Below are 15289 nucleotides of genomic sequence, written 5' to 3'. Positions count from 1 at the left end.
AGTCATGCTCCACTTAAAATAGTTTCTTTCTTCCCATCACTTATCTAACCCTAACAAGTCCTTTCTAAGATGAATTTACTCTATCAAAACAGGCCCAAGTACGTTTCCAGGGACCCCTGCAGGTTGGCTGGATAAATTACAGATTCTTGCAGCCCATCCAACAGGCTTGTGACGAACCTCATGATCCAGTAGTCTCACCCCCTCCCCAATCCTTGATGTTACTTTAGAAAACCAATGACATGTTGGAAATGTCATCTAACCTGCTACATCCTTTTTCTTTTATATGTAGATATTCTGTTCAAGTATGGTAGGTGGAATTCATAATTCACAGTAAAAAAGTAAGAGGATGCAAACCTCTGTCACTGCAGGGTTCAGACTGTAGGATGTAGGTCTAAAAGCAGGAATAATTTAGTGATAATAGGGTCATGAGAGTGGCACTAACACATTACACCTGGAGAGCTGCTCCCCTACAGTAATGAGATTCTCTCAATTCTGTACTTGGAGAAAGCAATGGCACCCCACTCCAGTACTCTTGCCTGGAAACTCCCATGGACGGAGGAGCCTGGTAGGCTGCAGTGCATGGGGTCACGAAGAGTCGGATACGACTGAGCGATTTCATTTTCACTTTTGACTTTCATGCATTGGAGAAGGAAATGGCAACCCACTCCAGTGTTCTTGCCTGGAGAATCCCAGGGATGGAAGAGCCTGGTGGGCTGCCGTCTATGGGGTCACACAGAGTCGGACACGACTGAAGCGACATAACAGCAGCAGCAGCAGCAATTCTGTCCTAGAATGTGGACTATAATAGAATGATTGTTCACATAAAAATAATATACTATTCTCTCAATCATTCATTTATTGCATCAATATGTTCTGAGGACCTACTAGGTGTCCTAGACATTGTGTCTCTTCTATCTTGGAGTTTCCACTAATTAGGGGAAAATTACCTATAAATGAATATATAGCATTTTTTTGATAGTACTACATTCTACCAGGAAAAAGATAAAAGTATCGAAAGAGGAAAGGAGTGAGTTTGATGGTCTATTAAACAGGGTAGTCAGAAAACTCCTCACTGACACCTGAATAAGGGTAGGAAACAAACCATGTAAGTAATTGGCAAAGAGCCCTCCAGTAAGAGGCAAACATGTCTGTAAGATCGCTGAGTTGAAATCATGTCTGTACATCAGAAGCAAAGCTTGAGGCACATGAACAGATGTTCAATGACACTAATCATTAAAGAAATGCAAATCAAAACTACAATGAGGTATTACCTCACACTGGTCAGAATGTCCATCATCAAAAAATCTGCAAACAATAAATGCTGCAGAGGATGTGAAGAAAAGGGAACCCTCCTACACTTTTGGTAGGAATGTAAATTGATAAAACCGCTAAGGATATCAATATGGAGGTTTCTTAAAAAACTAAAAGTAGAACTCCCATATGACCTAGCAATCCCACTTCTGGGCATACACCCAGAGAAAACTGTAATTACAAAACACACATACACCCCACATTCATTGCAGACTACTTATAATAGGCAGAGCATGGAAACAACCTAAATGTACATCAACAGAGGAATGGATAAAGAAGATGTGGCAGATATATACAATGGAATAGTACTCAGAAATCAAAAAGGAAAGAAATTGTGTCATTTGTAGAGGTGTGGATGGATCTAGAAACTGTCATACAGAGTGAAGTAAGTCAGAAAGAGAAAAACAAACATCATATATTAATACATATATGTGCAGTCTAGAAAAATGGTGCCAATAAACCTATCTGGAGGGCAGGAATAGAGACCAAGACACAGAGAACAAACATGGATGCCAAGTGGGGAGAAGGGGTTGGCATGAACTGTGAGATTGAGATTGAAACTGACATATAGACACTACTGTATATAAAATAGATAACTAATGAGAACCTAGACAGCATATTAAAAAGCAGAGACATTACTTTGCCAACAAAGGTCCATCTAGTCAAGGCTATGGTTTTTCCAGTGGTCACGTATGGGTGGGAGAGTTAGACTATAAAGAAAGTTGAGCACTGAAGTACTGATGCTTTTGAACTGTGGTGTTGGAGAAGACTCTTGAGGGTCCCTTGGACTGCAAGGAGATCTAACCAGTCCATCCTAAAGGAGATCAGTCCTGGGTGTTCCTTGGAAGGACTGATGTTGAAGCTGAAACTCCAATACGTTGGTCACCTGATGCAAAGAGCTGACTCATTGGAAAAGACCCTGATGCTGGGAAAGATTGAGGGCAGGAGGAGAAGGGGATGACAGAGGATGAGATTCCTGGATGGCATCACTAACTCGATGGACATGGGTTTGGGTGGACTCAGGGAGTTAGTGATGGACAGGGAGGCCTGGTGTGCTGCAGTTCATGAGTCACAAACAGTCAGACACGACTGAGCGACTGAACTGAATTGAACTGAATATGAATATACTTCCAAGTGTTCTCTAAGTGGGTAATTCCATGTAACTGATTTTAGCCAAAGAGTTGTGAGCTGAGGTAACACATGTCGCTTCGTATCCAAATACTTATTTGCTAGCCATAGAAATTTCAGAACACTCTTTCCCTTTCCACAGTGACTGGAAATATTTGTGATGGTGGCTGTTTCATCAGGCTGGGTCACTGAGTGACCACAATGAATAGAGTCCTCTTGTCGACCCACAGTGTACATATGGCTTGAGAAAGAGTTCTAAAGAATAGCAAGGAGAAATAAAAAAGCCATCCTCAGTGATCAGTGAAAATAAATAGAGGAAAACAATAGAATGGGAAAGACTAGAAATCTCTTCAAGAAAATCAGAGATACCAAGGGAACATTTCATGCAAAGATGGGCACAATAAAGAACAGAAATAGTATGGACCTAACGGAAACAGAAGATATTAAGAGGTGGCAAGAATACACAGAAGAACTATACAAAAAAGATCTTCATGACCCAGATAACAATGATGGTGTGATCACTCACCTAGACCCAAACATGCTGGAATGAGAAGTCAAGTGGGTCTTAGGAAGTGACACTACAAAGAAAGCTAGTGGAGGTGATGGAATTCCAGTTGAGCTATTTCAAATCCTAAAAGATGATGCTGTGAAAGTGCTGCACTCAATATGCCAGCAAACTTGAAAACTCAGCAATGGCCACAGGACTGGAAAAGGTCAGTTTTCTTTCCAATCCCAAAGAAATGCAATGCCAAAAATGTTCATACTACTGCACAATTTCACTCATTCCACACACTAGCAAAGTAGTGCTCAAAATTCTCCAAGCGAGGCTTCAACAGTACATGAACCATGAACTTCCAGATGTTCAAGCTGGATTTAGAAAAGGCAAAGGAACCAGAGATCAAATTGCCAACATCCACTAGATCATCAAAAAAGCAAGAGAGTTCCAGAAAAACAACTACTTCTGCTTTATTGACTACGCCAAAGCCTTTGACAATGTGGATCACAAAAAGCTGTGGAAAATTCTTAAAGAGATGGGAATACCATACCACCTGACCAGCCTCCTGAGAAATACCAATGCAGGTCAAGAAGCAACAGTTACAACTGGACATGAAACAACAGACTGATTCCAAATAGGGAAAGGAGTACGTCAAGGGAGTATATTGTCACCCTGCTTGTTAAAATTATATGCAGAGTTCATCATGAGAAATGTTGGACGGGATGAAGCACAAGCTGGAATCAAGATTGCCAGGAGAAATATCAATAATCTCAGATATGCAGATGACACCACCCTTATGGCAGAAAGTAAAGAAGAACTAAAGAGCCTCTTGACGAAAGTGAAAGAGGAGAGTGAAAAAGCTGACTTAAAACTCAACATTCAGAAACCTAAGATCATGGCATCCGGTCCCGTCACTTCATGGCAAGTAGATGGGGAAACAATGGAAACAGTGACAGACTTCATTTTTTTTGGCTCCACATTCACTGCAGATGGTGACTGCAGCCATGAAATTAAAAGACACTTGCTCTTTTTTTTTTTTTTTTTTATAAATTTATTTATTTTAGTTGGGGGCCAATCACTTCACAACATTGCAATAGTTTTTGCCATACATTGACATGAATCAGCCATGGGTTTACATGTGTTCCCCGACACTTGCTCTTTGGAAGAAAAGCTATGACCAACCTCGACAACATATTAAAAAGCAGAGACATTATTTTGCAAACAAAGGTCTGTCTAGTCAAAGCTATGGTTTTTTCCAGTAGTCGTATATGGATGTGAGAGGTGGACTATAAAGAAAGCTGAGCGCTGAAGGAATGAACTATGGTGTTGGAGAAGACTCTTGAGAGACCCTTGGACTGTAAGGAGATCCAACCAGTCAACCCTAAAGGAAATCAATCCTGAATATTCACTGGAAGGACTGATGTTGAAACTGAAACTCCAATACTTCGGCCACCTGATGTAAAGAACTGACTCATTGGTAAAGACCCTGATGCTGGGAAAGACTCAAGCCAGGAGGAGAAGGGGATGACAGAGCATGAGATGGTTGGATGGCATCATTGACTTGATGGACATGAGTTTGAGCAAGTTCCGGGAGTTGAGGATGGACAGGGAAGCCTGGCGTGCTGCAGTCCATGGGGACACAAAGAGTCCAACATGACTGAGTGACTGAACTGGACTCAACTGAAGTTGTTTCAAGGTACTATGATTTGGTAACCTGATCTAAAATAACTAATAGAGATTACATTTAAAAAATATTAAGTAGCTGCTAAGACATTTCAACAGCAGTCCTTGGCCAACATATCATGATACATTAGTCCATCTCCAAACTAGAGTCAGGTTATCCAGTAAGCAGCTTTAGTGGTTTCCTGTAGATAGTAATTATCCAGTAACTGTTCACTGAATGAAACAATGAATGTAACTGTTTATCTAACTATTCCCTGGTAGCTCAGCTAGTAAAGAATCCACCTGCAATACAGGAGACCCTGGTTCAATTCCTGGGTCAGGAAGATCCCCTGGAGAAGGGATAGGCTACCCAAACCATTATTCTTGGGCTTCTGTGGTGGCTCAGATGGTAAAGAACCTGCCTGCAATACAGCAGACCTGGGTTCGATGCTGGCGTTGTGAAGATCCCCTGAGGAGGTCATGGCAACCCACTCCAGTGTTCTTGCCTGGAGAATCCCATGGACAGAGGAGTCTGGCGGGCTACAGTCCATGGGGACTGTCTACCAATGCATCCGACACAAGAGATCAGGGTTCAATCCCTGGGTCAGGAAGATGCCCTGGAAAAGGAAGTGGCAACCTACTCCAGTATTCTTTCTGGGGAATTCCATGGAGAGAGGAGCCTGCTGAGCTACAGTCCATGGCGTCAAAAAGAGTCAGATGTGACTTAGTGACTAAACAACAAATGTATAGTTGTATATGTATAAACATGCACATACATACACATATATACAATGTATAGAATATACAGTGTGTAAATATACTTCATTGACTATTTGCAACTTTTCCTTTTACCTAATCGTACAACAGGGCTGTCTTTACAACATGGCAATAAATATACTGCTGCTGCTGCTAATTCGCTTCAGTCATGTCCGACTCTGTGCGACCCCATAGACGTCAGCCCACCAGGCTCCCCCGTCCCTGGGATTCTCCAGGCAAGAACACTGGCGTGGGTTGCCATTTCCTTCTCCAATGCATGGGAGTGAAAAGTGAAAGTGAAGTCGCTCAGTCATGACTGACTCTTCGCGACCCCATGCACTGCAGCCTACCAGGCTCCTCTGTCCATGGGAGTTTCCAGGCAAGAGTACTTGAGTGGGGTGCCAGTGCCTTCTCGGAAATATACTGTTACAGCATGAATTCTAAAAATTTCCTGATACTGCATTAAGTATATTTACCATAAACTTTACTAATCCCATACTGATGGATATTCAGGCCTTCCCTATAATAAAGGCCATATATAACAAGCCCACAGCTAAAATCATCCTCAGTTCTAAGATCAGGAAGAAGATAAGGATGCCTACTATACTCACTGTTATTCAACAAGTACTGAAAGTCCTAGCCAGAACACTTAGGCTAAAAGAAGAAATAAAAGGCATTCAAATTGAAAAGAAGTAGTAAGACTGTCACTATTGGTACATTACATGATATTATACAAAGAAAACTCTAAAGACACCACCAAAAAGTATTGTTAGAACTAATATGTTCTGTAAACTTGCAGGATATGAAATCAATATACAAAATCTGTTCCTTCTATACACTAATAATGAACTAGCAGAAAGAAAAGTCAAGCAAACAATTCAATTTACAATCGTATCAAAAACAATAAAGTACCTAGGAATAAATTTACCTAAGAAGGTAAAAGACTTGCACACTAAAAACTGTAAGACATTAATGAAAGAAATTTAAGAAGACATAAAAAAATGGAAAGATATTCCATTTTTATGAACTGGAAGAATTAATACTGTTAAAATATCCAAGCTACCCAAAGTCATCGACAAATTCAAAGCAATCCCTATTAAAAATTCCAACGGCAGTTTTCACAGAAATAGAACAAGCAATCCTAAAATTTGTAGAGAACCATAAACTTTCATTCTTCAAAAAGTGATTTAACTACAGTTGACCCTCAAACAACACAAGTTTTAACTACACAGGTCAATTATATGCACATTTTTATTTTTTCCAATTGTAAATACTACACTGCTACATGATCCATGGTTGGTTTTAATCCACGGATATGAAAAGGCGGATATGTAAGAACTATGGATACAAAGGGCCAACTATAAATTATACATTTATTTTTTAACACGGGAAGAGCTGTGCTCCTAAACCCTTCATTGTTTAATTCGTCTGTATTTCCTACACGCATCACTGCATTCATCAGATTATTGCCCTTAGATAAATTTCTAGAAGGAAACAGGACTCAGATTTTACATATTTAAAACATGATTTATTAAAAAGTTATATTCCAGAAAGACAACATCAGTTTATTCTGTTATAAACCCGTCATAACTCATGAGATTTCCTGTTCCCTTACACTCTGGAAAATTGGACATTATCACCTTTCTCACCCGCCTATCTGGTAGATAAAAATGTTCTCATTTTTTAAAATCATGTCTTTCATTGCTAGTTAGGTAGAATGTCTTTTCATATATTGATATGTTGACTTTTTTTTTTCTTTTGTCATTTCCTGGATCATGATCTTTTGTGAATTTTCCTAATGATATGTTTTGCTTTTTCTTATTGATTTACTACTTTTATCTATATGTGAAAGCTATTAAAATTATGTATGTGTTATAAATAACTTCCTAACTCATTGATTTTCTATATTCTCTATGATCTTTCATGTATAAATTCTAACCAATACATGATATAACAAGAACTGCCTTACTAAATACCTTCACTCAATAAATAAATAACTACTATAATCATTGAAGCAACAGAAATAGTAAAAATTTAAAAAGCTGTATAAATATTTTCTTTCACATTCATTCTGGCTTCTAGGATAAACTGGGCAATGAGCAATTAGTAAATTCATGCTAATACTACAGTGCTTCTAGCATACTTGTTACTGAACTATCTGAGGACCAAGTAGTTAAAAAGCCTTTAATTGCCTGGTTCACATGAAAATTAAATGATGAAATCAAAGTAGAGAAATCCACGGGCACATCTTATTTCTAATTCCATTAATGATCCAAAATTCCTCTTGAAATGACTTTTTGAGGTATTATAAAGTAAATTTTAATGTTTCAGAAAGGGAACTACATATCTCAGGAAGCAGATAATTGCCACTGGATTTCGCAACCTGACCCACAGTATAGAATTTTCTAATTAAAGCCCTCTTTTTATAATGCTAATCTTGCAGATAAAAGTTTCCTTGGGAAATGTTATAATGAAGATAAAATGTACTAAGATTTTAAATGAACCAGAGATCCCAGAAAAACCTAATAAACACATTCATAAATGTTCACTATAAGTAAATTTTATTGTGAAGTGTTCCTATTCTTAAATGTACCATCATAGGCATCATTATACCATGAATAACTGAACTAACAGAAATAGTTAAAGTGCTAATCTTTCAAATATGGATTTGATATACGTAAGACGCACATGACTTTCTGTAACTCAACAGCAGGTGGATGATCTGGAAATAAAATCACGTAACAATACTGTCAATTCATTATCAATCCTTTCAAAGATGATTTCTTTATCCAAGAGTTTAATTTATAATATTTCCTTAGTTTTAAAAAAATGTCTGCATTCTTACCGCAAGTTTTCCATGACTCAAAATACTTTATGTAAGTACTAACTGCATGCTACTTTCACAGTTATTCTACAGTAATTACTATCATATAAGATATTCCTTCAAAAGAATTTATCTTTTACTTTACATATGCAAGATTAAGCGAGTTCCAGTTAAAAACAAAACATTTGCCAGTAGGTGTGGACCCCATGACACTGAATGTATCACTGTTTACCACACATGTACTTATGTTGCCTTACAGTTCAGTTCAGTTCAGTCGCTCAGTCGTGTCCGACTCTCTGCGATCCCATGAATTGCAGCACGCCAGGCCTCTCTGTCCATCACCAACTCCCGCAGTCTACCCAAACCCATGTTCATCGAGTCGGTGATGCCATCCAACCATCTCATCCTCCGTCGTCCCCTTCTCCTCCCGCCCCCAATCCTACCCAGCATTAGGGTCTTTTCCAATGAGTCAACGCTTCGCATGAGGTGGCCAAAGTATTAGAGCTTCAGCTTCAACATCAGACCTTCCAATGAACACCCAGGATTGATCTCCTTTAGGATGGATTGATTGGATCTGCTTGCAGTCCAAGGGACTCTCAAGAGTCTTCTCCAACACCACAGTTCAAAAGCATCAATTCTGCAGCTCTCAGCTTTCTTCACCGTCCAACTCTCACATCCATACATGACAACTGGAAAAACCATAGCCTTGACTAGACGGACTTTTGTTGGCAAAGTAATGTCTCTGCTTTTAAACATGCTATCTAGGTTGGCCATAACCTTCCTTCCAAGGAGTAAGCGTCTTTTAATTTCATGGCTGCAGTCACCATCAGCAGTGATTCTGGAGCCCAAAAAAGTAAAGTCTGACACTGTTTCCACTGTTTCCCCATCTATTTCCCATGGAGTGATGGGACCAGATGCCATGATCTTAGTTTTCTGAACGTTGAGCTTTAAGCCAACTTTTTCACTCTCCTCCTTCACCTTCATCAAGAGGCTCTTTAGTTCTTCTTCACTTTCTGCCATATGGGTGGTGTCATCCGCATATCTGAGGTTATTGCTATTTCTCCCGGCAATCTTGATTCCAGCTTGTGTTTCTTCCAGCCCAGCGTTTCTCATGATGTACTCTGCATATAAGTTAAATAAGCAGGGTGACAATATATAGCCTTGACGTACTCCTTTGCCTATTTGGAACCAGTCTGTTGTTCCATGTCCAGTTCTAACTGTTGCTTCCTGACCTGCATACAGGTTTCTCAAGAGATAGGTCAGATGGTCTGGTATTCCCATCTCTTTCAGAATTTTGCACAGTTTATTGTGATCCACACAGTCAAAGGCTTTGGCATAGTCAATAGAGCAGAAATAGATGTTTCTCTGGAACTCTCTTGCTTTTTCGATGATCCAGCGGATATTGGCAATTTGATCTCTGGTTCCTCTGCCTTTTCTAAAACCAGCTTGAACATCTGGAAGTTCACAGTTCACGTATTGCTGAAGCCTGGCTTGGAGAATTTTGAGCATTACTTTACTAGCGTGGGAGATGAGTGCAATTGTGCAGTAGTTTGAGCATTCTTTGGCATTGCCTTTCTTTGGGATTGGAACGAAAACTGACCTTTTCCAGTCCTATGGCCACTGCTGAGTTTTCCAAATTTGCTGGCATATCGAGTGCAGCACTTTCACAGCATCACCTTTGAGGATTTGAAATAGCTCAACTGGAATTCCATCACTTCCACTAGCTTTGTTCATAGTGATGCTTTCTAAGGGCCACTTGACTTCACATTCCAGGATGTCTGGGTCTAGGTGAGTGATCACACCATCGTGATTATCTGGGTCGTGAAGATCTTTTTCGTACAGTTCTTCTGTGTATTCTTGCCACCTCTTCTTAATAGCTTCTGCTTCTGTTAGGTCCATACCATTTCTGTCCTTTATCGAGCCTATCTTTGCATGAAATGTTCCTTTGGTATCTCTAATTTTCTTGAAGAGATCTCTAGTCTTTCCCAATCTGTTGTTTTCCTCTATTTGTTTGCACTGATCGCTGAGGAAGGCTTTCTTATCTCTCCTTGCTAGTCTTTGGAACTCTGCATTCAGATGAGAATATCTTTCCTTTTCTCCTTTGCTTTTCACTTCTCTTCTCTTCCCAGCTATATGTAAGGCCTCCTCAGACAACCATTTTGCTTTTTTGCATGTTGCCTTACAAGTTCAGTTCATTTATATTGATTAACTTAGCATCATTTAATTTTGGTGCTGATATTATTTATAGGTAAAGACCTGAAACTAATATGTAACGACATGTTCTGGTGGATTCTATAGTAGGAATCATAATTACACATGGGTATCTATTTTAAGAAATATATCCATATAAAACAAGGTTACAATCAAGGTTATTATCTATTTTAATTTTGACATTACATTTTGAGTGTGGTTTCATTACAAGATAGGGTTAAAACGTTTAAGGAATATTCCTTAAAATACTATATGAAAAATAGATTGTTATATACAATCAATGAGAAACAGGAAATCATACTGTATAATAAATGTAGGAACTAGAGACTGTTCTAGAGAAAACGGTAAAGTGAGATCAACTTGCTTAAAGTATTTAAAACCCTAGAACAGAAATCACATTCAGCATATTTCAAGATATCATGTGCTAGTCTGAACGATTTAACATCTCTGGACTTCAGTTTTTTCACCTATAATACCTTTCGAATTACATAACATAAATTCTTCCCAGGCAAATTTGAAATTTCATTCGCTTAGCATGGAAAGCAACTGATTGATCTCCACTGCAGAGCTTAAACTCTGTGATAACCATAGACAAAAACACTCTCAAACTTCTTAATCAGGAATCTGAATAACTTCAAATATAATCTGAAGATCTGCACAAGCTTACTTAAACTGAGTACAGTCACCAATAAGTAAAATACTCGTTGCTGAACACCTGTTAGGCAGCATGCTAGCTATTTTTCTCAGTTGAGCACCATCTCTCATAAGAATCTTGTAAATTGTGGCAGACTGCATTTTTCAAGATGAGTACAACAAGATCTCTCATTCAACCAAACTCCTCTTACAATGTAACAATCACACATTCCCAACAAGAATTGGGTCTGTGTTCCCTCCCCTTGAACATGGGTAGATACATGACCATGGAACAAATTACACTATGTGACTTCCAAAAATAAGCTACAAAAGGCAATACAGCTTCTGCTTGGTACTCTTTGGATCACTTGCTCTTGGAACCTAGCCAGCATTTTTTGAGAGAACACAAATTACAAGGGAAGAAGGCCCATAGGTATGTCCAACCAACTGCCCTGGCTAGAGTTCCAACAGTGCCACCAGACATGTGAATGAAGGAGCCTTTGAGATGACTCCAGCCTCTTACTGTTTTGCTGCAACTGCATGAGAATTCCCAAATCCAGTTAACCCCCAGAAGAATGAGAGACAAGGACAAAAAATGACTGCTATTTTTATATGCTCTTAAAATTTGAGGTGATTTGCTACATGGCAATGATAACTACAGAACAAGATATGCATGGCTATACTTCACAGGTAAGTGAGGAGAAGAACATGTGTAGCACAGAGCAAGTAAGAAGATAAGTCAGACTTTTACACATATACTTATGACATCATGCTTCCTCAAAGACTTATTTCATTTGCAAAAAGAGTTTTGAAACAAATGTTTGGCATTAACATTCTTTGTGTGTGTGTTAGTCACTCAGTCATGTCCGACCCTTTGTGACCCCATGGATTATAGCCCACCACGCTTCTCTGTCCATGGAATTCTCCAGGCAAGAATACTGGAGTGGGTTGCCATTTCCATCCCCAGGGGATCATCCTGACACAGAGACTGAACGTGAGTCTGCTGCATTGCAGGCAGACTCTTTAGAGACTGAGTCACAGGGAAGACCCACTTGAAAGTCGTTCAGTCATGTCCGACTCCTTGTGACCCCATGGACCCCATTCCAGTCCATGGAATTCTCCAGGCCAGAATACTGGAGTGGGTAGCCTTTCCCTTCTCCAGGGGATCTTCCTAGCCCAGGGATCGAACCCAGGTCTCCCACATTGCAGGTGGATTCTTTACCAGCTGAGCCACAAGGGAAGCCCAAGAATACTGGAGTGGGTAGCCTATCCATTCTCTTAATATTCTTTAAGAGGCCAAAAATAAGCTAAAGAAGCCATACTACCACCAGTATTTATGAAGAGATCTCAAAAAAATTCTATTAATGATTCCAGATAAGCCATCTGCCTTGTAAAAAAGTTATTATATAAACAGATTAGCTTGGTTCCATCCAATAATTCTTTCAAACTTTGTAAAGTCAAGAGGCCCACAAAATGTAATGAATATGAAATAAATGGGAACTTCCAGACACCCTTGTTTTGCAGAATCTTGTTTTACTCCAGTTTTTTTTTTTTTTTTTTATCATCTACAGTTACATCTTGAGCTATCTCTGGTATCAAAAGAGAGATGAGAAAAGTCAGTTTCCAGCACATAGTTAAACAATCATCTTCCCCAGAAAGTCCAGTGATCTTTGCCATAAGTAAAAAAAAAAAAAAAAAAAAAATGGAATTTTATTGTACATTTTTGGATTTAGATTATTTTTAAGTTTAAATCATAATGTATAAATATTGCAGGGAAGTTGGGAAGTTGACCTGCATTTTATAAACATTTCTTCATCCTTAAACAGTTACGTAGTACCTATTGTGTAAAAGAGTGAGTGAAGGCTGTTTTTGTACATACAGTGTACTAAGTATTTTAGCTACCATGTAAAGTAGAAATCATCTCTATTTTAGAGATGAGAAAATCAAGTCAGAGACAGAAAAATGATATAGCAAGTCCCACAGAGAGATATTAAAATACTAGAGTTGGAGTTTTAAGGAGATTGGCTTCCTCTTGCCTTCCACTTCTCAGCTGAAGAGAAGGTTCAACTGATACTTTCACCTAGAGAATACTCCTTTAACCCTAAGAGTTCCATTTAAAAAAAATCAGCTTTTATTTCTTAATTTCACAGTGATTAAAATGACTTAGAGTCATTTTCATTTGATTTAAAAAATATTTTGGTCTCCTTTCCCATTTATAAATTAAGCTTCCTGAAAGCATTTCCATGTTGTTCTCAGAAAGACTTTCAGGAACCAGAAGAAGTCTAGGATATAGTCTCAGCTCAATTACATAATCACTGAGTAAATGAATAAAATCTATACATATAGCTGATTCACTTTGCTGTACAGGAGAAACTAACACAGTATTGTAAAGCAGTTATACTCTAGTAATACAATTTAAAAAAAATAAACTAAAAAATCTGCATCTTTAATTTTAGGATGTCTGATCAAAAATCTGACTCTAAATATAAGAATTTTGTGTACCAGAAACTGAAAAATTAAAAAACAGTTCATATGGTATAACTTAGCCAGGTGGGCTTCTTTGTCCATTTTTCTATATAGATTATAAAACTCGAAGGGTAAGACTGTATCTGTTCTGAGTCATATTATCTATATTCTTTCTGATGTTCCCTCCGGTTTCAAAATTCTGCTTGGAAATTTTCAGTGCACCGATCTTTAGAGCCGAGCTCAAACCTGACAATTCTCTTTCTAGGTCACTTGCCCAGTCACATCAGAAAGTATAAAAGCTTCCACGAAGCAGATCAATAGTGCTTTAATCTAAGGAGAGCTCCCCACTGGCTGGCTTTGCACCCTCTGTTTGCCAATTCTTCTGCACCATCTGCGTTCAGTCTGAGGGACACGTCGTGTTGGGAGGGGCCAGTGACAGAGACAGAACGAAGGATCCCTGCCCCTACCTCCTCCCGACAGGAACACTGGGTCTAAAATCATCTACAAGCGCTTTTTCTGCTTTAGAAGGAAGCAACACTATATTCCACTTTGCATGGTTCCAAGACTATTTCTCAGCAACCTTAGAACTAGAAAGTACATCCTTTACCTTAGAATTCTGTATCCAGTATATTACCTCAGGAAATTGCCAAACTCTACACCAGTTTTGATTCAAAAGTTTATTTATAAATCAATTTGGAACCTAGATTCTATCCTCCCATAGAACTGATAAAAATCTAATAGGGTCCTCAGATCAAACCACAAAATTTCATTTAACACCTGATGTGCTTAAGGGAGTAATCATGATACTGGCACCAGTTTTGAGAACCTACATGGTGCTTATACCCTGGAAGGTTCTTTATACACTTCAATTTACTTAATCGTCCTAACAGCTCTGTGAGTTAGAGATAACTATGATATCATGATCGGTATGAGGAACTGCGGCCCAGAAAAGGCAAGAAACTCTGTGAAGACCACACAGCTAGGAAGCGGCAGAGCTGGAACATAACACTAAGCCTCTCTGACGCCAGACTTTGGGCTCTCTCCTCTATACTCAACTACTATTCAATACTTTCCTTCTCAAGAAGTGATGCTCCTGTGGGTAGATGTGGTTCCATTTTGACTGCTTCCCTGCTTTTGGAGTATCAAGTGCATATCTTTATCTGAACTACTTCTCTACTTCCTAAGTGAACCTGTTTTGATTCAGGAATCATCCTAGTCCATCGGACTATATGATTCTAGGATGGCTGACTTTTGATTGGTTTAAGCTAGTATGTTCCATTTCCCCTTACTGGTTGAGGCATTAGTATGTGAGATAATCCAATCAAATACAAGAAAAATATCCTTGGGAGTTTCTTGAAAATGCTTATTCTTAGAGGAGGCATACATTTAGATTATGATAAACAAGGAATAATCAATAAATGGTTTCAACAACTGGGTAGGTTTTAGGGGAAAAATTAGCACCAATTTTAGTAGGATCAAAGTTTAAAAAAGGGAACTAGAAGAAACCATGGGAGAATCTTTCTGAAGCGCCCTTTCAATAGCAGTCATCTATAAATATTACCTTCTCCTACTGACAAAAATTCATCAAATACAAGATTAAAGAATTTCAAACAACATAAAATAATAACATCTCAAATGGAGAAAAATATCACAAATTTAAAAGACAGAAAGCAACCTGAAAGTTATTTGGATTCTATGACACCAAAAAATGGTTATTGCATTTATTATATAAATAATTCCCACAAACTGGTTAGAAAAATACTACCCCAACTGACAAAAATTGGGAAACATGAAAATCTCCG

At 38.6% G+C, this 15289-nt stretch overlaps 1 protein-coding gene and 1 long non-coding RNA gene across 3 annotated transcripts in view; both read right to left on the bottom strand.

Moving 5' to 3' along the window:
* The window catches only part of DMD (dystrophin), a 2147259-nt gene that overhangs the window by 1588599 nt on the left and 543371 nt on the right, over positions 1–15289 (bottom strand). The window lies entirely within an intron of this gene.
* LOC145535974 (uncharacterized) lies at positions 3963–8224 on the bottom strand. Its single transcript, XR_014075559.1, has 2 exons — positions 5743–8224; positions 3963–5129 (listed from the first exon to the last, which is right to left on the bottom strand). It is a non-coding gene; the product is annotated as an uncharacterized LOC145535974 (long non-coding RNA).

The sequence above is a fragment of the Giraffa tippelskirchi genome, chromosome X (assembly GCF_054371585.1).
Source record: "Giraffa tippelskirchi isolate mGirTip1 chromosome X, T2T-mGirTip1v1.2.pri, whole genome shotgun sequence".
In the NCBI taxonomy this organism is placed as follows: Eukaryota; Metazoa; Chordata; class Mammalia; order Artiodactyla; family Giraffidae; genus Giraffa; species Giraffa tippelskirchi.
The sequence above is the reverse complement of the archived record's forward strand: the minus strand, read 5'-3'. Positions and strand labels throughout refer to the sequence as shown.